General features: G+C 29.4%; 1 long non-coding RNA gene across 2 annotated transcripts in view; it reads right to left on the bottom strand.

Annotated features, from left to right (window-relative positions):
• LOC140668383 (uncharacterized) overlaps positions 1 to 24,264 on the bottom strand; it is a 100,664-nt gene that overhangs the window by 64,831 nt on the left and 11,569 nt on the right. The window lies entirely within an intron of this gene.

Genomic DNA, 24,264 nt, shown 5'->3' with positions numbered 1-24,264 from the left:
ACGGAAATTGACCGCTTCTTAATTATCGTCACTCGTTTTTTCAACCCGGTAAACGATGTGAATAAAATTCTATGCTTGAAACACTGTGTGTGTGTGTGTGTGCGCGTGTGCGTATGAGAGAGAAAGAGAGAGAGCGAAAGAGAGAGAAAGCTGTTGGCAAATTATTTGCAATAACATTCTATTTACAAGCATGAATAATTAAGTAAAAATAAAAATAATTATAAATTGTAATAGCGAAATTATAAATACATACGTATTCGTAATATGGCAAATATATAATGTAATAACAAGATATATATACATATATGAATATGACAAATAAAAAATGTATAACGTAATAACATGTGTATATACATATAAATATGACAGGCAAAAAAATATCTTTATAAATTTATTCTATTTATAAATAATTATACGACTTGGAAAAAAATTGTTCATTACATTATATATGTATAATAATTCTCTATTATAATAATCTCTTTTTACAATTATATTATAGAAGAAACAAACCAACAAAAATCGTCAACAACTTTTTAAATACTGACTTTTTAAAAGATCAAAAATTTCTGAGATGCAGAAATAAATGCTTTAATCAAATTTTAATTTAAAGTTGCAAATGAAAAACTCAAAACAAGCGATAATATCTAATTGATAAACAATCAAAAAAGAAAAATAAATTAATTAAAAAATCACATTACACATAATTACTCACTCGATGAGTGTTGTTTACATTATGTTATTATCAATATATTATTACGAGATTATTTGCTTGAATTACGCTATTCATCAAGAAACAAATGTGGTATTAATTTTTCAAACCGGCAGAAAAGAGAGAGAGAGAGAGAGAGAGAGAAAGAGAGAGAGGGAGAAAGAAAGGGAGAAAGAGAGAGTAAATGTATAATAATGATATATTGAATTACATTCTGGAAATGAAATATTATCGTTTAGAAGGTGAACTTTGTGCGTACAAATTATAGTTTGAAATCGTGCAGTCGTGTGTTTACATCGTTAAAGCAGACTCCAATTTGATCTGAGAATCGCTTTACATCATTTATATAATACATGCATACATACGACTCTTCTGCCTTTATACCATCATTATTGTTGCATTACTAGGCTTATTATTTGTTTTCAGATGTGGTTTATAGCTATAAATTATTGATGTCACCTAATACGTAATTACGTATCGAAGCATAATGTAATACAAATTTTAGAACAAAAGCATAAAAGATATGTACATTCAGAAATGTAGTTTCCAATTTTTATGCGATTTAAAAAAAGAATTTATAATAAACATACAGTGCTGTCTTTCAGAGTGTTTACTCAAATCTTGTACAAAAATTCCCTGAAAATTTCCTGATTTTCCAGATATTTTTGTTCAAACTTCTAAATAAAAAGAATATTTTCAAAACTTTTTAATACAACTTTCTCTAAAATAAATTTTTTTATTACATGCATTTTCTAATGGTTTTTATTCATTCACAAAGAAAAAACACGGAGCCTCTTAAATTTCAATGTTAGATTTATAAATGTACTAAAAAAAACTGAATAACTTTCATAAGATAATTTTTCATTTATATAAAATTTTTATTTCTTTATCATTAAAAGTTACAAAGAGTACGTATTTCATATCCAATATTATGTTAAGACATTAAGTATATAAATAAAAAAAAATATATATATGTATATAAATTTATACGGGACAAACTGACAATGAGTTCACATTGTCTTTAGGTATCTGTCGACAATTTTTTAAGCATTTTTTGACAGACTTTAAGCGCTTAAGAATTTCACAATAGTTATACAAAAAGTTCTATGCGTAAAAATTATTAGAATATTAATTAAACATTATTAAATTGAATTAAACAAATTAAACGCTAGTCATATTTCGATAATTCTATCCATTAATGAGACTTTGTGTTATTCTTTCAATTACTTTTAATTTTCAGAAAGAGAGAAAGAGAGAATTCTGTATATCAAAATTATTAGAATTTTATTTAAAAAATTACAAAATAAATCGTCCGAAACGCTAAATATATAAATATTGAGATAAGACATTGAGATGACACAATAATATATAAGAGTATTATATTTTATGAAAGAATATTACAATTATTCAAATATTTTGATATAAACAAATAATAGTTAACAAACAATAGAACAAATATATAATTTATCATTTTTATAGTTTGTACAGAAAGGATCATTAATGCTTTTACACATAAATTTATACACATATCGGAACACACACACACATATATATATATATATATATATATATATATGTGTGTTCCGATATGTGTATAATTTATCATATATATATATATATATATATATACAAAATATATAAATTTATTGATATGTGCATAAATTCATTTGTAAAGGCATTAATGACGCCTTCTGTACATATACACAAGTAATTTATTATAGACGAGCAAAGATATGAGCGTTTCAATACTTATATATCCGGTATCTTGAACAATTTAATTGTTTAATTAATATTCTAATAATTTTTCCACATAAAACTTTTTATAAAACTATTATAGAATTTTCAAGCGCTTAAAATCTGATAAGAAATGTTTAAAAAATTGTCAATGACACTGAAACAAAACAAGATGCAGTGAACTTGACATCTCACAGTCAGTTTGGTCTCGAGCCAATTTTTTTTTGTTTAATAGTCAGAATTATTTGCTTAATCTTATCAAGAACTTTAAAACTATTAAATAGAAAGCCAAAAGTCAACAATTAATGATTTTCTACAAAATGAGACGCCAGTTTCACATACACGGCTGACTATTTACAAGATAAAAAGCAAAATTATCAAAAACATTTTCGAAAAAATTCCTTGAATCCCAATAATCAGAAAATTCCATGAGACTTTTCTGATTTTTCCAAATATAAGAGAAATCCTTGAATATTTCCAGTTTTCCATGTTTTTCCAGGAAATAGATATCCTGTCTTTCGCAATGTTTTATAATACAAGTTCTTATTGTTAGAAGGCAAATTCGATATTGCCGAAACGACAAGAAATTATACTTTAATCTCTATATAAATTAAAAATAATGTATAGTAAATTTTTTTCTTTCAATTCGGATATTATTACATCGAGTAATTCGAGGATAATTAATATCTCATGTTGATAATCTTTGATCAATGATGATTAAAAATGTGTAGTCTAGTGTTTATTTTTTTGAAAAAAAAAAAAGAAAACATATTTTTAATCCTAAAACAGTACGTTAAACGTCCAAACAGAATTATGAAAAATGAAAGATGAAGAGTCAGAAAAAGCTCGATTGTGCTTTTACGCGAATTCAATCGGCAAGAAAAATTCGAATCATGCCGATAACACTACATCGATGATAAGAGAGGAGAGCAAAAGCGGAAAACAAAGAACGTCGACAGAGCCATTAATGAAAGTCACCATGGTAGGAGGTGATAAGTATCAAGTCTGATATCCCACGGTCCTTCCAATTAACTTTCACGATAGAAGGTAAATGAGTAAAAATATTCTCCACGTGCTGCTTGCGTTCTCCAAGTAATTACGTTATAATGAATCGACGGGTCGTGTTTCAGTGAAAGATATATTGGAAGGTTTCCGATATAAATATAAATTTCTTGAGTCCAAATAAAAAAAAAATATATATATATATATATATGTATACATACATTATATTATAAAAAATTATATACCTAAAGTATTATATAATATATTATAATATTAAATAATAATAATATACAATATTATACGTTAATATCTGTAAAAAATAAAGCAATTAAATATAAAATATACATTTTTATTTTACTATACTTAGCTCTTTTATTTTCGCGCGCGAATAAAAAAAGTATATATACAAACACATACGCAATTATAATTTTGGCATATCTCTTATCTCAAGATTAAAATAAAAAATAATACTATTTACTTATATAATACTATTTCCTTATATAATTTACTTATATAATGCGCAATACACGCGCACAGTTGGGAGTTGTAATATGCAATTTGTATATATAATTTGGATTTGTAATTTACAAATGTAGTCAAATTAATACAGAAGTTGAATAATTAATATCTCACAAATATATAATGAAATATACATATAATAACTTATTAGCCAATGCTTCTCCTTCTTTCATTTCGCTGTTCCTTTACAAGATTCATGAAACATTTGCAAAAAATTAGTTAATTACGATTTATATTTTCTTGTGCACTAATCAGTAAAATACGCGTTACATTATACAGTACTCCTGATGTTAATCGCACATGACACACACTGTTATCTCGCAAAACTGTTATATAGAAAAACAACGGGAGATTTCACATGTCATTCGCAGTGAGAGAGAATTTATTTATTGCTAACAAATACTACGCTTTTGTTTTAGAGAGAGGACGATTACTAATCATTATCTTGTAAATAAATATTATGGTTTAGTGAAACTCTCAAGAATATAGTTAGATTTACTGTTTGTTTGGTTGATTTTAACCGAGTAAATATCGCAAAATATGTTTTTTTATAAATTGCAATAATATACAACTGTTAAAGCACGTGCGCGCGATTGATAAATAATATTAAAATATATTGCAAATAACATTGGCGTCTTTACTCCCTTAATATTGCGCGATATTAAACCAATTAATTAATTAAACATCACATTATCCAAAAATATACAATTAACATAGATAGATCATACATCTCTTACCTTTAGCAGTATATTTTGATTAACCTTTATAAAAACCCTTCAAATATATACCTATTACTTAGCTTAGGATATACGAAAAAATAAATCCACGTCAAAGTTAAGATATCTCTCGTTTCTCATATAGGAGACAATGGGGAAAAAAAAAACTTCGACACACTTCTAATGGAACTTCCACGTGGAACACGTGGAAAATGTATAAGAAAACGTGCCTTCCCTATAAAAGTAGTGAGGAAGCAATTTAATCATTGAATAGATTGCTTCTGAAGAATTCCATGCTAAAGCGAAAGAATTCGCGAACGATTGCCGTCGTGAAAACCAGCAGAAATCTGTGTGAAAAACACGATTGATTGCAAAATCCTATAAACGAGACATGACATGTTCAATGAATTTCTGCGCTCAGATCGTCAAATCCTGGGAAAGATTTGCTCTCTATGTGAATGATGAAATACAATTGCAGATGTAAGCAAATTGCTTTCTTCGCGTCATTTCCTCTCTTTAAAAGAAAATTTAACTTACAATTAATAAAAAGAATAATATAAGACTCTCATTAGAAATCAAATTGATCGACTCCACTTCTTAGTTTTAGTACTAAAGCACAATCACATACAACATACTTCATTAGTAGTAAAATTAATCAGTTTGGTTTCTAAGAGACTCATACATGTACACTATATATATAAATTAATATCTTTTGCAGCTTGCAACAAATTCATCATATAATTTAAAACAAAATCTCAAATCTTGCGTGTATTTGAATGAAACGATTGTGACTCACATTGAAAATTATAAAACAGATTTTTTTCTACTTTTAGCTAAAAGCTGCATTTCAGAAAATTAATGTTTATATACAAACAAGAGAACAAGCTATTATATTAAAAGTCAAATGCAGCTTTTCTTTCGAATATAAGCATTGTTTGTGTTGTGACGTGTTATTACCATTTTTAAACGTTTTCTCTCTTCCTTTCTCTTTCTTTTATACATCTCGTCTACTACTGAATTCACATTTATTTTTCTACCGTCAGACTACATAAAAAACATAAAAAGAAGAATGTTAATGCTATACTTTGTGTATGTGAAACAAGGCTTTAGCAAAAAGGCTTTCAGTGGCCAGATAATTTAAAAGTCCTGCCTTTTTTTATTGAAAATAAAGCAGCTAGTGTTTTTTGGAACAATTTTTATTCTATTTTATTTTTTTACAACATTATTTTTATTTTTATATCTTTATATCTTTGTATGTTTAATCAAATTTTGTTGTGCCTTAATTGTATATATATATGATAATATATGATAACATTGGAGAAAAATTCATGCGTTTGATTGTTTAAAGTTGGTTACAAAATTCAGTTATAATAATTGTATATAAAAGAATGCGATGGTATAAAAATTCCGATGATGCGAGCAATATATGTAACTGTTTTCGAATTTTAGTTTTCCAAATGACTTTTGTATATTTTCAGAATGAGAGATATAAAAAATATATTCCATTTTTGTCACAAGTAAAAAATTGGTAATATTGAATATCGTTCAATATTCGTATCGTCATGTTTTATAACAGTAAAAATAAAACCCTATGGTGCACTCACTATTAAAAAAAATTTCAATGAATAATTTCGCTACGTTATTCTTCAGTCAACCATCTTAAAATATGTGAAATATGTATTTGTTTTTAAAATTTGACGCGATATCATACATACCTACTCTCATTCGTAAAAGTTTCAATTTAATCGCATTTCAAACACAAACGTACCAATCTCTTCAAGAACAAAAATGCCGGCAGCAGTCGATACATTATTTCTTTTTTTTTTTTTTTATCAGATACACACAGCTCGTATGTAAATATGTAGAGATATAGTCAATTTAAATTTATATTTTACGTCAAGTGGAGCATGGAATGTACACATAAAAACGCCTTTCAAAAGAACTCGCGTACAAAGTAACTGAGGAAAGAAGATTGAACTCTGTTACGAAGTATCGAGGGAATGTGGGAGAGATTGATTGCGTTCATCCATTGCGCTCAGTGCATTCGGCATTTTCACGAGTCTCACATACTCCGATGTAGCACGGGTAAATACACCTGCTGGATTGCATTGTCATAACTTCAATACGAGCAAACATAACGCGCAATATAATCCATGTAAATTTTAGGCATATTTTGATTTTACGTAAATTGTATATACAATATATATATATATAATATATATATATATATATATATATATATATATATATATATATATAGTTATATGTATAATATCTTTCAAATAACGTACAACAAATTCCTCTCCATGCGCAATTTATCTCACGAACAATTAGATAGAGTATCGATTTGTGTATTGTTGTTACAGCACTGCAACTCGTGTTCCTGCCACATGCTTCCTACGTACGTACAACACTCGCAGAATTGAATAAAATCATGCGATGCACAACTGAATGAATTGCCTTTCACGTGCATCATTCGAGCTGTTCGGAAAATAACAAATATTGTTCATACAATGAAACGTATAATATTATCCATTTTTTTGTTCAAAAAAGAAAGAGGAATTATGTGCCAATCGTATTGATTATTGACAACAATTTCTATTCATCTAAATTAAATTTTATTTTTATTACACCAATTGTTGCTTTCATTTACACGATGAAGAGCTTTTATACGATAAAATAGAAAAAGGAATTATTTGTGTATTAATGCAAAAATATTAAAATATAGTTTGTTCACATATGCGTTACTCGTATTTTTGACAAGTTTTCAAATATTGATAAAAGACAGATTATTTTTGAAATTATCACTTTTTCTCTTTCTTCCTATTTCTCATTATTAACTATTTATTAATATTTTATAATATTTAATAATTTTTACTCATTTATTTTTTTATATATAGGGTCAGGAAATATATTAACAAACTCAAGATATACAGAAAAAAATTATAGTTATATCAAACATGATGCAAACAACGATGCGAACCTTTGTGATAGATTAGCGTAATGTAGGATTAGAAGTGCTAAGAACATTTGACAAATGTCGAATTTTTTTTGTAATTTTAAAAAATAAATAAGATCAAGTAATATACTCAAATGGCATTCGATATCTTATCGTTATCTAACAAAAAATAGATATTCAAGTTATCTTTCATTTACATTGCACTTATTTCATTTTGAAAACCATCAAGCTTCCGTTGACTTACCCTATATTATTATTTTTATATTTTCATTTCATCTATATAAAATTGATAAAAATCAGTAAATATATTTACTCTCTGTGTACTAAGTTTGTATAAACTGTGATTGAGCTGGTGACAAAGATATTGACCCTATATCATCTCCCGAGACGTTGACGCTCTCTCCTATTACGTTTTCTACTCACAAGTCTTGATATAATTCTCAGCATCGGTACCGTAGTCGCGTCCGGCTTATGTCGATGCACGAGTTTTACTGGACAGACGTTAATTTCCTGCGAGAACGAACAGGGAAAGAGATGTGCCAGAGGAATACGAGTGGGAAAATATCTGAGCGACTTTTTCTCATTCATTGTTGCTACCGATAATAACATTTTTTTCGCTTATCATAGCGTCGCGTTTAGTTACGTCATTTGCGTTTCTGACGAGAGACTTCAATCTAATATCGAATTCAAACAGAAATATACAGAAATATACAGAATAATGCGGATCGTTCCACAACATTCCATTCGAGTTATTATACTTGCATTTTCATCAAAGCAACCACGCCTTAGTAAACTGTGATTAGTACTTACATATATTTGCTTTATAGTGTAAATTAAAAATAATCTATTTTTATAAATCTATTTTCTGATTTAAAGTACACAAGTAAAAAGATTTCCGTACTATTCGATATATTTTTATAATGTTAATTGTGAAACAATATATATGAGCAGTCTCATTACGTGGAAAGTAAATGATAAAGAATTAGGATATATGACGTCCAATACGTTAGCAAACACTAATGTGGGCGTTTCATTTACACTGTCCGACAATAATTCATTCCGTTCCCCTAGCAAAAGTATAGAATACGTAACATATCCTATATAACTTCACTAGAGAAACGGAATGAATTATTATCAGTACATAGGGTAATGTATATAAAAACTTAGTACCTTTATTAATATAAATTACTAATTTTACTTTTATTATTATATATATATATATATATATATATATATATATATATATTGAATGAAATACTGAAATGTGCCTCATTCGTAAGAGAGAAAGAGAGATGTAATCATATTTGCAATGAGAAAATTAAGCTTTATGATAATATTTTCATGTTATAAAAATTGCACGAGATCTTAATTAAGACTCGATTGCTTCATCGATTATTCCGTTCGTTCTACTCAAGAGTTATTCCGATCTGAAAATTAATATGTTACACGGAGAAAAACACTTTGTCACTGTTAGTAATTACTTGATCTGACGGTCACACGTGTGCACGTGTGGCCCGATCATGATATATCTCGATTTTTCGAAACAGCGTCTTTCTTTCCTTGTCAGAAGGTATCGATTGATAAATTTCTCTTTGGTAATTCGTTGCAAATAAAAAGAAGTGTACCAATAACTGGTTAATACTTTAATTTAGTTTAACACTGTGCAGTAATTAAAACTTATACATTTATGCACAATTTGAAAAAATTACAATACGATATAAAGTAAACAGTTGAGATTTCAATTCTTTTTCCAAAAATGTCAAGGCTTCGAGAAAATGTAATAATCTATTTCTATATACATAATTCATATTTATATCGCTAAAATGCAACATTTTTTCGTTCCTAAACGTTTAAATTTCTAGACACATTTATTATGAAACTTGTTAACGAGTAATAGACATCGTAGATTCTAATTTTCTCCTAAATTAACACGACCGCGATAAAACTCGAATTTGGAAAAAACACATATCAAGCGTGGAAATAAAACGTCACATCGACGATTTAAATGTCGAGTTTCCCTCTGGTCTCGCCGGGGAAATCCTCTTCCGACCGTGAAGCGGTCCACTTCATTTTTCCTACTCGACCAGCGACAACGTCGACTCTTTATTCCATCCGCGATTGTAACCGCGCATTACATTTATCCGCGTTCGCGGACTGCACTTTGTGTGCACTTTACAAAGTGAAAATATTAATTCCCGAGAAAGAGAAAGCAAGCCCGAGGTCTTAATCTCCTTCACGCGTTATCTCATATTGCCGGCATGCGCCATTGCTTTCCGTTATTATCTCGTTAACTTCGTCGTCGACATCGAGTTTATCCGTTTTCTCTTGGGTATATCCTCGTGCCATCGATCAGAGATTATGCTCTCGTCGCGTGTCCGGAACGCTCTTACCGGAACCTGGATTTCGCATAAATAACACAGCACATTCTTTTGCACCAGAAGCATCTATACATATATATTTAATATTTACCCTCTGAAATATTTACTGCCGTTTGGTTCATAAAGTCGTTAATATTCTAAAATTTCTCTATAAAGTAAACTAGGCTTTTGATGGTCATAGGCTGTAATTTTTTCAATAATCGCTACACAGTGCGCTTTTTTAATCATTATCAAAGATAATCGATATTTACAGTAGTTTATGTGCATACATTATTGTGTCCACTAAAAACTGTCAACATCGAATAAATTACAGTTTAGCTATCGTAATCGACGTTAGACATTTATTATAAAGATATGTAAATTGTTATATGGCCTATAATTTTTATTTTCGTTTTCACTATTTTTTTTATAAATATTATGGCCACCTTTCCGTCACCATGGTCATCTTTTTTACTTAAAAGTTGGGTAAGATGGCCAATGCTTATGTTGCACTGTTTTGATAATATAAAATGTCTATTAAATATTTTCCTTTTAATTTCGATAATATTAGGTAATTTAAGCTTCAGTGAAGATAATAGTGTCAAACACTATTAAAAAATAACAAAAATAAAAGTATGTTTTTTGCATTTTAAAAAACTATAGCTATCTTACCCGAGTTTACCCTATATTCATAAAATTCGAGACGGCCGTATATAATGTGCGCCGAGTGTAATTTTTCTTCAAAGTTTTAATTTTCTAAGGTGACCATTTTTGCTTACACGTGCAATTTATTTGTTTCTAGTAGGAAGCCATTGTGTGCTTTAAAAAAATTAAAGATAATGATAAAGTATTATCCTTTGTGCCAAGATATATAAAGTAAAACTTATATCTCAACACTGCGGAAACAGTTTTTATATTAACGCTAAAGCGGAAATACGATTATATGACATTTGAGATATATAATTTAAAATTACAAACCGAGTATTTATTTATAAACTTTTTCAATTTGTTAAATGTGATTTCTTATATATTACAGTTTTACAGCTAATTAGTTAAAATAATGATTTGTTTTCATATCTTTTTTTTTTGAGAGGGGGGGGGGGGTTTTCATTTTCAGAAGGAATAAAATAATTAATTTTTTTACAGCAACCAATCAACTCACAATCCTTTATAATTAAATAATCAATAAGCTGATAAATTTTTAATAGATATTAATGTGTCAGCCTTAAATGAATTTTTTATTAAATTAAGCTGCGCATACTACGGCGCGCTCGGAAAGAAAATAGTTGGAGGTCACCTCAAGCTTAAGTTGTCAAACGACATAGCGTTTTCTACAAAAAGTAGATAGATAGGGAAGCTCAGTGTTCGAGAAGCATGAAATTGAAGTGAACGTGTAAGCTGTATTTCTTATTAGGTGAGATACTCAAACACATCAAGATTGATACAAAATGCTCGTAACACAATGTGCATATTAATCTCACAACATTCATGTTTGTTCGAAAACCGGGCTAGAAAAAGAATATGCAGACAACAAATATTCGAGAAACAGCTGATAAATAGTGTTCTTAATATCTTGAAGAAAAGAAATGTGTAAATGCATTCGGAAATAAAAATGGACACTTTATACATTTACGAAAGATGCACTATAATTAAAATACTAATTATATATCATTATTCTATTACAGAAGGAAAACAAGTTTGCAGTTTCTAAAAAAATTCACTACTCTTTATGACACTATGTAGCCCAGAAAATAAGAATAATTATCACATTATTATTGATATATATTTTGTTAAACTTATTATTAATCTCTTGATTATACATTTATTATACTTTTCAAAAAGTAATTCAAATATAATTTACATTAAAAAAAATAATATTATTTATTTATAAAAATGTCAGCATTTTAAATATAAGTTTTTAAATAAGTCTTGCAGTAATTTTTAAAACTACCTTTGAAGTCAGTTTTCTACAATATATCTTTCATAATTTGACGCAGCATCTTTCGTACTGAATACGTAAAAATATCGAGCCGAAGTAGAAAGAAACGAAAGAGAGTATGAATATAACAAGCTGGAGATTTGCATTTATATTTTTGTCAATATTCCTATAGATCCCTGTAGAGTAAATGATGTTGAATTTGAAATGAAATGAGCAACTTTGACAAAATAAAAGAAAAAAGAACGAATTTTCGGCAATGATAAAAAATATTTGCATTTTGAACCTCGATTGCTTTATACTATATTACTTTATACAGGGCGCAAAATTTTCAAGATTATATTAAGTTTTCAAGAGTAGAAATTTATAGGAATTTATATTAACTGATGGAAAATGTGTACTTGATTTGAATATCACGGAATTAATATGAAGTAAACCATCTGTATACTTAATTGGAAATATTTGAGACACAAGTGAAATTCAGAAGTTAATTTGCATTTCACGTTGTGTATACAACAAAATTGTAAATTGGGCCAACATGTATGTGTAAAAGACGTGGAAACTTCGCTACTGAAAAACTGTCGATACTAGTTTGCCAGTGAGCGTTGCTTTACGCACGACTTCTCCCGATGAACGAGAAACTTAATTTGAACCTTAAGTGAGAGAAAATTTATATGGGCAACTTTGGAATAACCTCCCACATTGTCGAGTAGCCCTCAGTAATCTTGTCTTCCGCCTCAGGGAAGACGAAATTAAAAAGTTGCTCGCCAGATAATTTCCGCTGCTCGCACCTGGCCACGTTTTACCTGGTAATGCATGTCGCGAAATCAAGATAGCGAATAACTCGGTGCATTCTAATGGTTATTTTAATTCATAAAATTCCGCTCGTGATGGAAATTTCTGAATCTCTCGTCTCTGGGACTGATAATCAACTTTTTCCATTGTCTTCGCACAGACCGATTTCCTATATTTTCCCGATGGAACTTTGATGGGTTTACGTACAACACCATGAAATTTCTTACGATTTTTTTGCTGTTACCAATTTTTCTCTGCAGTCTGCATTTAAATTTAAAGGATAATGTGGGCTATTAAAATTCAATTTAAAGCATAACGCGCGACACATTGCACCGAAATTTATAGTAAATGATTAAAAAATTGTGAACATAATAATAAATTTTGCAAAATTGCAGATATTTTTTTTCCGTAAAAGTACTAATCTTTGTCGTAACTTTTTTATTCACTGTGACATCCTACATTGCAGATAAAATATACATATCATATTATATTGCGTGTCACAAAACGTGTTAACGCGAATCTTCGAAGCCTAAGTGTCGATTATATCACAAATATCAATCGATATCTCCACGTATATACACATATTGGATATATGAAACGATCATATTTCATTATTTCATCATCTAAACAAATTTGTAAATTAATCTTTCAATCAAATTTTAATCAAATTAATCGGTTTGACATATACAGGTTTAGACATATAAATTCAATTCAAATATCTAAAATAAATTCACACAAGCTGAATGCAATTTCGTAGCGAGACAGTCGATGGAATCCGTAAGAGAGAAGAAAAAGACTCGAGAAAATACCTATCGCCTCGATCAGTTTCGCAAACATCTCTACGAGAACGAATTTTCCTCGCGGATGTAAGATACGACACACATCAGGACTTTTTTTTTACATTAATACGTATCCAATAACAGAAAGAACTTTTATTGCCAATAATCGTTTTCTCAACTACATACAAAACGCAACGTTATCGATAATGGTCTGATGTGTCTCAAATACTGTTCAATTATAAATATCATCCCTTATTGCCACTAAGGCAATACTGCATTACTGCCGCGAAAAATCGAATCTTGTTAAATGGTAACATAAACGAATCGAGTACAATAAAAACTCATATTATGTTTGATATACATTTATCTTATCTTATTGGAAGGCTTTTTTTTAGTAACAGCGCTCATACTCTTACAGTTTTTATCTCTTCAAGAAAATATATGTCTCAAAAATTTAACAACTTCTTTTTCTAACCATCCAATTAGTATCCTCGTTTCCCGATATTAATTATCGGATATATTAATGTTCAGAAATTAAGAACGTCAATATTTTATTTAAATAAAGGATTAAAAATGTTAAATAAATCAAGGGCTTTATCGGAAACTAAGAAATATTGTATTACTGTATCGATATGTGCATGCCTCTTCCGTTTTAATTTTAATAATACATTTCTCAATTAAACTGTAATCAATTTTTGAACAGAAATGTCTTGTAATAATAATTGGAACTATAATCCGTATACATATAAGGTAAGTCCGAGAAAGATGGACCATAAGGTGAGATCATAGTTGTTTATTTCTCGACCCAGTATAGTAATTACTTCAAAGTTTTTATTATTAAAATTTAATGCGATAATTAGAGATATACATATAATTTGTAGAACGCGAAATTACAAAATCTCCGTTGCGATATTATAATCTTTGTTTCGTATCTACAATTAGTAATAGAAGTAATCTAGTTATCTGACACCAAGAATATCCAGTCGTTTTCTTTAATGTGGTTAAATTATAACAACTAGCATTTCACCTTTTCCTTTATCTTTGACTCGTACCATTTCCGTTCCCTGTCCCCGCGTATTCTCTAGACATAGATTCGAATTATCGCAATCGTTCTCCGCGGTAATGGAAAATAATCGTGGAAAATCAGAGTCCTCGCCGAAAGGAGAGAAAGCCAAACTTTTCTCTTTCAGTAAGAACATCTCTCCTTTTCAGCTATAAAATCGAATTTACTCGTTATTTCCGTCTTTACGTAAATCTTCCTCGCGCTTTTAACTGCTATCTCGCATTAATTCCCCTATTGATATAGCAGATTGCGTCTCGCAATGTTATGTGAATATATATATATGCACAAATATACATACACATATATATGCATGCATGTTAAGATAAAATTTATATCCCGAACACACACACATACACACAAGATGTATTTAAATTTTTTCTTCACGACAACTTATGTAAAATTTTTCTTTAAAAATATGGTAAAATCCCGATGCGTAAGCTCTGCCTCTCCCCCTGCACCCTCACAAGAAACTAACCCAACCCAACCTGTGTTATGAAACAAAATTTATTTCATACCTCAGACACAGGTTGGGTTTTGGGTTAGTTTTTTTGTCGGGTGGGGGTGCAGAGCCCCTCCACGCATTTAATGTATCACATTTAAATAAATAAATAAATGTATCACATTTAAATAAATCCATTAAAAGTACGCTTTTTTAAATATATATGATGTGAGAAAATTATGTCCTACTTATGAGACTTTTTTTGTTTATAACTTTTTAATAAACAACAAGCGACGGATAAAATCTTTTGCATATTAATCAGGGTCACGACCTTGACAACATATGTCAAGGTCATTGGAGCTGGATCCTCTATTTGGGATTTTTACCAAAAATATATATAATTAAAAATTTTTCTATTCTCTGAAAATATAGTAAAGTATATACACATATATATGTATATTCTCTGAAAATATATAAAAGTATAAATATATTAAAATATATAAAAAGTAAAAATACGATAAAATATCTAACAATAAGAGATGAGGTCTATTTTTAGCCTTCAAGATTTTATACATATTTATTGTGCAGTCACTTATCATAACTCTTTCACTTTGAAAGTTAGATAATTAAATTAAATGGAATTTTCTTTTATAAACACAAAGTCCATTGAGGAAATATGATGTAGAGGATTTTACACTTTTTTGTTAAAAACAAAGAAATTAAAATGATCAAAAACGGAATTTTGAACGTGTTGATTTTAACAACAAAGGTCGACTTAATAGATCGTACCATGTGAGTCGCGCATCTTTTTTCCTTTCCTGTAAATTCTTTTCAGCATATAATAGAATGTTCATGTTCCATATTACATTAACCTATCACATTAACAAGGTTGAATTTTCAATGCGGAGAATACAAGACGGAATTTTTCACAACTTTGAAAGAATATAAATTGACTGTCAACAAAAGAATATATTGCATATGTACATGCGAATGATATTCCGAGAATATTATTTCATTTCATGCGCTCTAGAAATTTTATAAAGGGTTTGCAAAAGAATAATAGAATTTTATATTTTTTTTGTTTAATTCTTAAAAGCAATGGATTTAAATAATATAAGGTAAATCACGAAAACCTAACGATTTTCAAAATAAACTAAACAAATGAAATAGAAATTAAATATTTATTTCTTGTCAGATAACAATATAGAATACCATTTGAGTATATTACTTGATCATATTTACTTTTTTAAATTCAAAAAATTTTCACGTTTGTCAAATATCTTCTGCATTTTCTATGTCCTACATTATTCTACATTAGTCTATTACACAGATTTTGTAATGTTATTTGCACTATGTTCTCTGTTATAGTTGAAATTTTTTCCTGTATATTAACGAACTCAAGGCCAATATAAGGTCACTAATGGATAGTACTCGTGGAGTACTACTATCACATGGCACACATGGCATCCCGTTTACTGCCTCATGTGTTTGACCTAAATGGTATTTTATATCCTATTATTATCTGATGAGAAATAAATATTTAAGTTATATCTCATTTATTTGTTTCATTTTGAAAATTATTCATGAAAGGTTTCCGTGACTCGCCCATGTATAACACAGTAATAAATATTATAATAAAATAATAAAGAACTTACATAGATACTACTTTCGCGATTTTATATATGTATTTGTTCGAGTATACAAAAGCTTCTTTTATTTTATTTTCGTCTTTTCTCTCTATAGAGAGTGTCTCTATTCGTTCTATGATTTCAATTTTTTGCTTGTTAAGTATTTTCTCTCTTATTGTTTTCAATGGAAATCTTAACATGACAAATCTCACGATGCGTAAAAGCGCTAAAGACAATATAATTATATCCGTTAGCAATTGGAGTGCATTCATTAAATCTCAGCTTGCAAATTGCAATGAGAAGAAATCCTTAAAATAAATATAACATTAAAACATAGCGCATATAAGTAAAATAAATGCGATTATATTACTTTCATCCCGAAATGACTATGCTGCAAGTTTATTTAAAAAGGCAAAAAACAATTTCAAAGTTCCATAACAATGAATAATAAACTATCCTAATGAATAATAAATATTTTTATTACAGGCATAAAACTTTGATGTATTTTATCCCGATAGATTATGTACAATCGCGGAATAACACGACCCTTGCTATGTTTATTAAATTATTAAAATAAGATTTATAAATCTATATTACGAGAGATTATATTATAATTGGAAATCGCGCTCGTGCGTATGCTTGCATTACTACAATTCGAGAGAAAGAGAGAGAGAGAAATGGAAGGTGCAAAGGAGATACTATTGAATCATTACAGCGTGCTCGGCACATTTACGCAATGTATTCTCGTTACACGTTTACAATAATATTATCGCGTGCGCAATATATATATATATATATATATATACCAGCTGCATTATATTTTCCTTATTCCCGCACGCTTTGTGTGTGAACCTAAGAAATATCAAATTTATAACCCGCGATAGAATATATACAAAGCCGCGCGCGTTCCGCATTAAGCTCTAATTATTTGCCATTTTACACGGGAGATCCGGGATCTGGAGCGGCGCGCGCCTGGAGTCACGCAAAACGGTGTTCTTTCCCCGTACAAAGAGGAACCCTCCTCGATTATCTTTTGTGACCATGAAAAGCTTAAGTGGCTTCGTTATCACTTTGTTGGTGGCCGCGATCGATGCGCACGACAATCCATCTGTTTTCACGCCGCGTAAGTTCGTCGGAAACTTCTTAACGAACTTTGCCGACACGACGAAAAGTTACGTTTCATCGGCAACTTGATTACAAATATTCGGCGGGTGAAAGCTGCCGGCAGCTCTCAATGACAGCTACAATGGTTAACATGATGAGGATTAGACGGTAAGGCTATCAAAGTGAGGAGTAAAGGGTTACAGGTTTCCCGGACAAACTTCCGATCGACTTAGCAGTCGTGATACGATATCTCTTAATCCCGGGCTATTCGCCGACTCTAATTCCCAATTGCGACATTGTGATGACCCTATTCATGAATAAAGTCGAGGGACAAGAACTGTTTCGTCTTATGACTTGGTATAAAATCAACAGATGACTTCTATCTTGTCTTCTTGATTCAGTTATGGCAGAGTTTTTTTTTCACAAATATGTGTGTTACCTTTTTTAATATTACTTTTTACTTGATATTAATAATATTAATTCTGTTATTAGTGAAAGGCGTGGAATATATTGTTTAATATTGTACCCTGTTCGAGATAAGTGCTGGACTGTAGAGGCAAACTTTTGAACGTAAACTAAGATGAAACTTTCCAAGTTTCTAAACATGTTTCATGCTTACACAGATAAGTAGTTGATAGGTTATCATATGGTATACATTACTTAACTTTGGATTATCAACGTCAAATTTCTATTATAAACATTACACAACATATAAATTTATCGTATTTATCGTAAAATTTTTCGAACTGAAAAAATAACAAAATTAATGCAACTTTTTTATTTGCACTGTATTACATTTTAGTATAAAAATATAAAAAAAAAACAAAAATATTTTTCAAAGAAAGAAATAAAAAAATTATTTTATTTTGTAAAATAAATCAATCTCATGTTTTTTTTTTCCTGTATTTATATTCGATAAAATTCTTGATAATTTTATGTTATAAATGGTTAAATTAAAGAACGGTGTGTTTTCTTTCATTTTAAACTAATTTTTAAAAAATCTTTCTTTAGTCCGTAGATTAAAAAAATAAAAAAGATTGTTTATAAAAAAGATTAATTTATAATTGTGGCATAATAAATATAACGAAAAAATAACACAAGATTATTTTTGATATGATACATAATGTATCAACTTAACAAAATCGCAATAATTCTTTTACCAGAGTTACAATGCTCACCCTACGGGCAACGCATCCATACACGCGCATTCACACAAACTACACATAAAAACGAAATTTTCCGCCATAAAAGATATCTGCGGCTAAAGTCGCATTATTTCATATACGGTATATTTAGCACCGGCGAACGCAGTTGGTCGTCAGCCGGCACTCGTATAATAGTCTCATTGGTCGGCCGAGCGTGACCCGATGCTGTTAACCCTCCGAAATTGAATCGTTATTGAGGTAACACCGTAATATCGCGCGTTGCCGTTGCCGCGACAGGCGACGGCGTCATGAGGAACTCGAAAGCGCGGCACAGAACGGCATCATAAAAATCCCGGCACGTGCGCGGCCGCTAGAAACCAGAAGGCTGTAGGAGGCTGCTACGAGCACCGTCAATCACGTCGACTTTTTGCTAGATGGAAAGTAAAGGGGTCGTAATCCGCGCCGGCATAAACGTCAATAAATCATCATCCCCGTTGGAAATTTTGGATGCCAACCGAGTACCGGAACGTTGTTGAGATAAAACTCTATCGGATCGATGAAAGAAGATCTCTCATCGCAGATATTTCTCATGTTGCATTCTCAAATCTTCCTGATGGTTACATGAATGCGAATATGTCGTAATACTTTCCATTTCGTATATATAAATTTTTAGAAAGTGATATTCGCGCGAGAGAAAAAGAGAGAGAGAAAATATGTGTGTGGAATTTAGAAGCGTATAATTCAACTCAACAATGTAAAAGATATGAGCTTTTTTTCGAAAAAAAACAAATATAAAAGAACAATATCCACTAAAAAAAGATATTTTCATAATTACATATATTCCTGTGATTAAATGTAAATAAAATAAGAACCAAAACACACAAGAGTACAATAAAATTTGTAAAAAAGCTCAAGAGCTTTAATTACGAGGAATCTCTAATAAACATCAATCTTTACGTGGGGATTAAACAGTTGACTGTGCCATAAATCAACGTCATAAAGATTGGAAAACTTGATTAAATAAAAGTTGAGATAATTCCATTACAAAGAAAAACTTGAAAATCTTATTGTAATAATTATTTAAAGAGATACTTTTTGCGATTAAAAATAAAAGAGAACTAACAGCTTATGAAGTTAAAATATAAATTATCGATGTACTTTTACATTAAGAAAAGATTGCAGAAAGACTCCATGTAGAATAATTAATAGAAAAAGCGAAATGAATATGAAATGATATCAAGCTTTTTAATTAAACTTTACAACTACTTTTCATTCTCATAAAATACATCATGCTCATGATTAAACTTAAGTTTTTACTTCTCTATGAATCGGCGTGATTGAAAATATATACTGAAGAGAATACTAAAAAATTAAAAACAAAAAATTCTTGCCTTTTATTTGTTCTTTTCTTTAACGTTGTTTTTTCCGAAATGACATACACATATTTATATCTAATTTTAAAACTGCATATTAAACAGTAGGTAAAGTTAATAAAAAGTATTGAAACATAGTAAGCGTATTGCTGCAAAATTATCGAAATTATTTTATTTTAACATGTAAAAGTGTAAAAGTCATGCAACAAGTATTTAAGTAAATATCTATATATTATTATATAAAATATAATACTCTATTACAATATCGTTTTTAAATTATGTGTGTGACTTAAATATTATATCTATATAATATTTTCTTCTAAAGAAAAAATTAGTTGTAAATATAATTATATTTAACTATATAAAATAGGAAATTGTATCTTCCAACGTTTCTACCTAACTTGAAGTAAATTTAAGATTTTATCAAACTTTATGATGTCTCATGCGCATATAAAATATACTACAGAATTGCATCTCTGCAAAATTTCATTTTCGTCTTAATTAGTTTCTCAATTTTCTTCTTAATTAGCAAAGAAGTTGTAGTAATATTTTTAATAATTACATATTTTTTCGCATATACTTACGCGAATCTCTGATTAATTAATTTCATATACATAATAAATGACAATTTTATATATTGTACATATCGACAAGTATACTATATAATGACATCACACAATATCAATTAATATCAATATTATAATTAAATTCAATATTATATACTCTATTTTTATATACCTAGTGATATCTCTTGTATTGCTCCACGTATCATATATCATATATACAGGGTGTAACAGAGTGCCCGTATCAGGCGTTTTTTTTAAACGATTTGTCGTAGCGTGTTAGGGAAAAAATTTTTATGACAAAAGCTCCAGTGAAGAATCGAATGGTGACATTTGCGTTTTTCGGAAAAGCCGGAAATCGGAAAAATGGGTATAAACTTTATTATTTCAAATCGAAAGGGGGGGGGGGGGGAAATCGAGTGTGAGGTATAATTGGATAGGGCCTTTAAAAAAAAACAACTTTTGTAGGAAAAATTTTTTAATCTGTCCAACCAATTAAAAAAATGCAAATAATTAATTTTTATTTACAAATGCTCGAATTCCTTCCATTGACTTCCAAATAAAACATAAACATTGCAACTTGTGTTACGACGTTTACTTTTCTTGCTCAAAGACAATGTAATTTAATCTTATTGTAGGTTTATGTTGTAAACATTACATTAAATTCTTGTCCATTTCAAAGTGAGATTTCGTATTGTGTGGAATATTTTCTAACACCATCAACAATCAAAAAGCTTCTTCATTGCTAAACATCATAAGAAAAACGTTGAAAATAAATGTAAAATAAATCAACACTTGCGTTAAGGAAAAATTTCAAATTTTATTCCACGCAATACGAAATCTCACTTTAAATTAAAGAGAAATTTAACGTAATGTCACCTCACTCTCGAACCTCTTTCCTATTTGAAATAATAAAGTTCATACCCACTGTTCCGATTTCCCGGCTTTTTTGGGAAACGCAAATGTCACCATTCGATTCTTCACTGAAGCTTTTATAAAAATTTTTGCGCCAACTTGCTACGACAAATCGTTCTAAAAAAAAAAAACGTTTGATACGGGCGCTCTGTTACACCCTGTATGTATGTATGTATGTACGTACGTGTATATATATATATATATATATATATATATATATATATATATATATATAAACTCTCAATTTCATATCTTCTATCGCGTCGCAACTATTTCTTCAATGTTGAGACCAAAAAGCCATTACCTATCTCACGACTCACGACTCACATTGCAATCCAAACCACATATTCTAAATACTATCGAATATATCGAATGCACTATTCTCTTTAGGATTCCACCCAACAGACTGATATCAAAAATATTGGACTCCAGTGGTCGCTTTGGAATTTCTATATAAAAGAGGTTTACTGCTATCAATGCGGTTAAAAGGAAAGCTGAGAGACATTAGCTTGTATATTTTGTCAGATATTTCCAACAAATATTAATACAACAAATGTTAATACTTTCTCTTTAATCGCGCAAAGCGGACCGATAATATTAGCGACAAAGAGAATTTTTGCGTATAGAACGCTAATCATGCGCTGATTTTTTTTTTTTTTTTTTTTTTTTATTAAACTAGGTCACCAGTTAAGTTATATATTATATTTTAGGCGCATTACCGAAAATTGAAGCTCGATAGTAAAATTATGCTAATATTTTAGCGTCCTCGCGCGCTGGGATTATCTACGCGGATTAATTTTATGTTAATTATACTTTAATTAATAATTCGTTACGATCGCGCGAAAATTATGACACTGATGTTAAACAAGATTATTATAAATATAAATGTATGCATGTACGCAAGAATTACAGATTGTTATATAGTCGATATAAAATCCGAGTACATAATTATGATCTTTATCATTATACTTATTGTTAGAGATAAAAAAGCAAACTGAAAGTTTAAACATTAGAATTTCTAACATTAATTTAAAAAAGATAAAAAACAACACATTACAAAAACGATACATTAAAAAAGTGTGTCTATTTTAATAATATCAGTAATACTTTTTAGAATTATTATAATATCAAGTTTGATTGATGATCACAATCTATGGTTATCGCTAATTATCGTGATTTACAATTAGATTTGACTAATATGGATGATTTGTTTTGAACTAATTTGATCAAATTTTTGATCGATATATCGCGCAATGTAATATATTTAAATTATAATATTATACCTACTATAAATTATACACGATGCTAAACAATGATTTATTTATGCTCATAATTCACTTTTGGCAAGAATATGACGATGATATCCTTTGAATTTCTCTATTCGCTTCACCGATTGTAACTTGGTTTAATGCTCGATGATTTGAAAAGCAGAGAGCTTTGGTGGTATTACTCGATTGTTATAAGAGAAATCTCGGAAAATTCTATTTCGATCTCTGTATTTACTTCATCTTGCATTTTAACACCAATGTTGGAGTGGAAGTTTGCCGCGCACTGAATATTCATAAGAAATTATTTTAACGCAATTATTTTTTATTTTTGTTCACACTTTGTTTCAACGAATATTAATTAACTACATAATAAAGTTATGTCATACTTGTCTCTTCACTGACTTCTTTAATTTAAACTTGAGAAATAATATATATACAACTAATTACAATATTATAAGAAATACAGTCAAAATATTTTATAAAATCTTTTTAAACGACTTTCATACAATTAATATCTTTTTCATTATTTTTTTATAGAAATTAAATTCTACGTCTTTCTTTTATTTTCATTAAAATTAGAAATTATTTTGTAATTATATTTATAGCCAATTTTACATTTAGAAGAATGACGTAATATTTATGTCACATAGTGTACAAAATCGATATCTCGTTAGGGCTATGAGACGCTTATTGAATAAGTATAATTATGCTTTTTTACAGATATAAATAGAAAAAAAGTCGTGTTCTTCTGGAACATTAAGTATTCTTTAGGTACGCACAACTTTTGGTACATCATTTGCGAGACATATCTTTCTTTTCGTACTAACTGAAATATTAAGTCATACCATTTGAAATATTAAGTCATACCGGGCTCTTTGCGTAGATATTCTCTAGTTAAAAGAAGCATGTTGATGACGTCTTTGCAAAATATATAAATAAAGACAGCGCGGCTCTTTACTCGAAACTTTCGCGTCCGCAATCTCGTTTTGGAGGAACTTCTGCAGATCCAATCTCGCCTTCATTTATTTTGTGAATCATGAATCGTCGAGAGTTGAAATAAAGATTCGTTCCGTAAATATTGCACGGAAGGAACACATAAAAAAATGCGGGTGCCCGTGTGACAAATAGGCCATGTGCTACGGTTTTCTACTCCACTTGGCAATCGAGAAGTTCATAAATTACGAAACGTGCCGTAAATGACTGTGGTGGCTCTTCCTTAGTTTGAACGAAATATCGCGTTTCGAGTTTACTGACAATGAG

This window comes from Anoplolepis gracilipes, chromosome 8 (genome assembly GCF_047496725.1).
Source record: "Anoplolepis gracilipes chromosome 8, ASM4749672v1, whole genome shotgun sequence".
In the NCBI taxonomy this organism is placed as follows: Eukaryota; Metazoa; Arthropoda; class Insecta; order Hymenoptera; family Formicidae; genus Anoplolepis; species Anoplolepis gracilipes.
The sequence above is the reverse complement of the archived record's forward strand: the minus strand, read 5'-3'. Positions and strand labels throughout refer to the sequence as shown.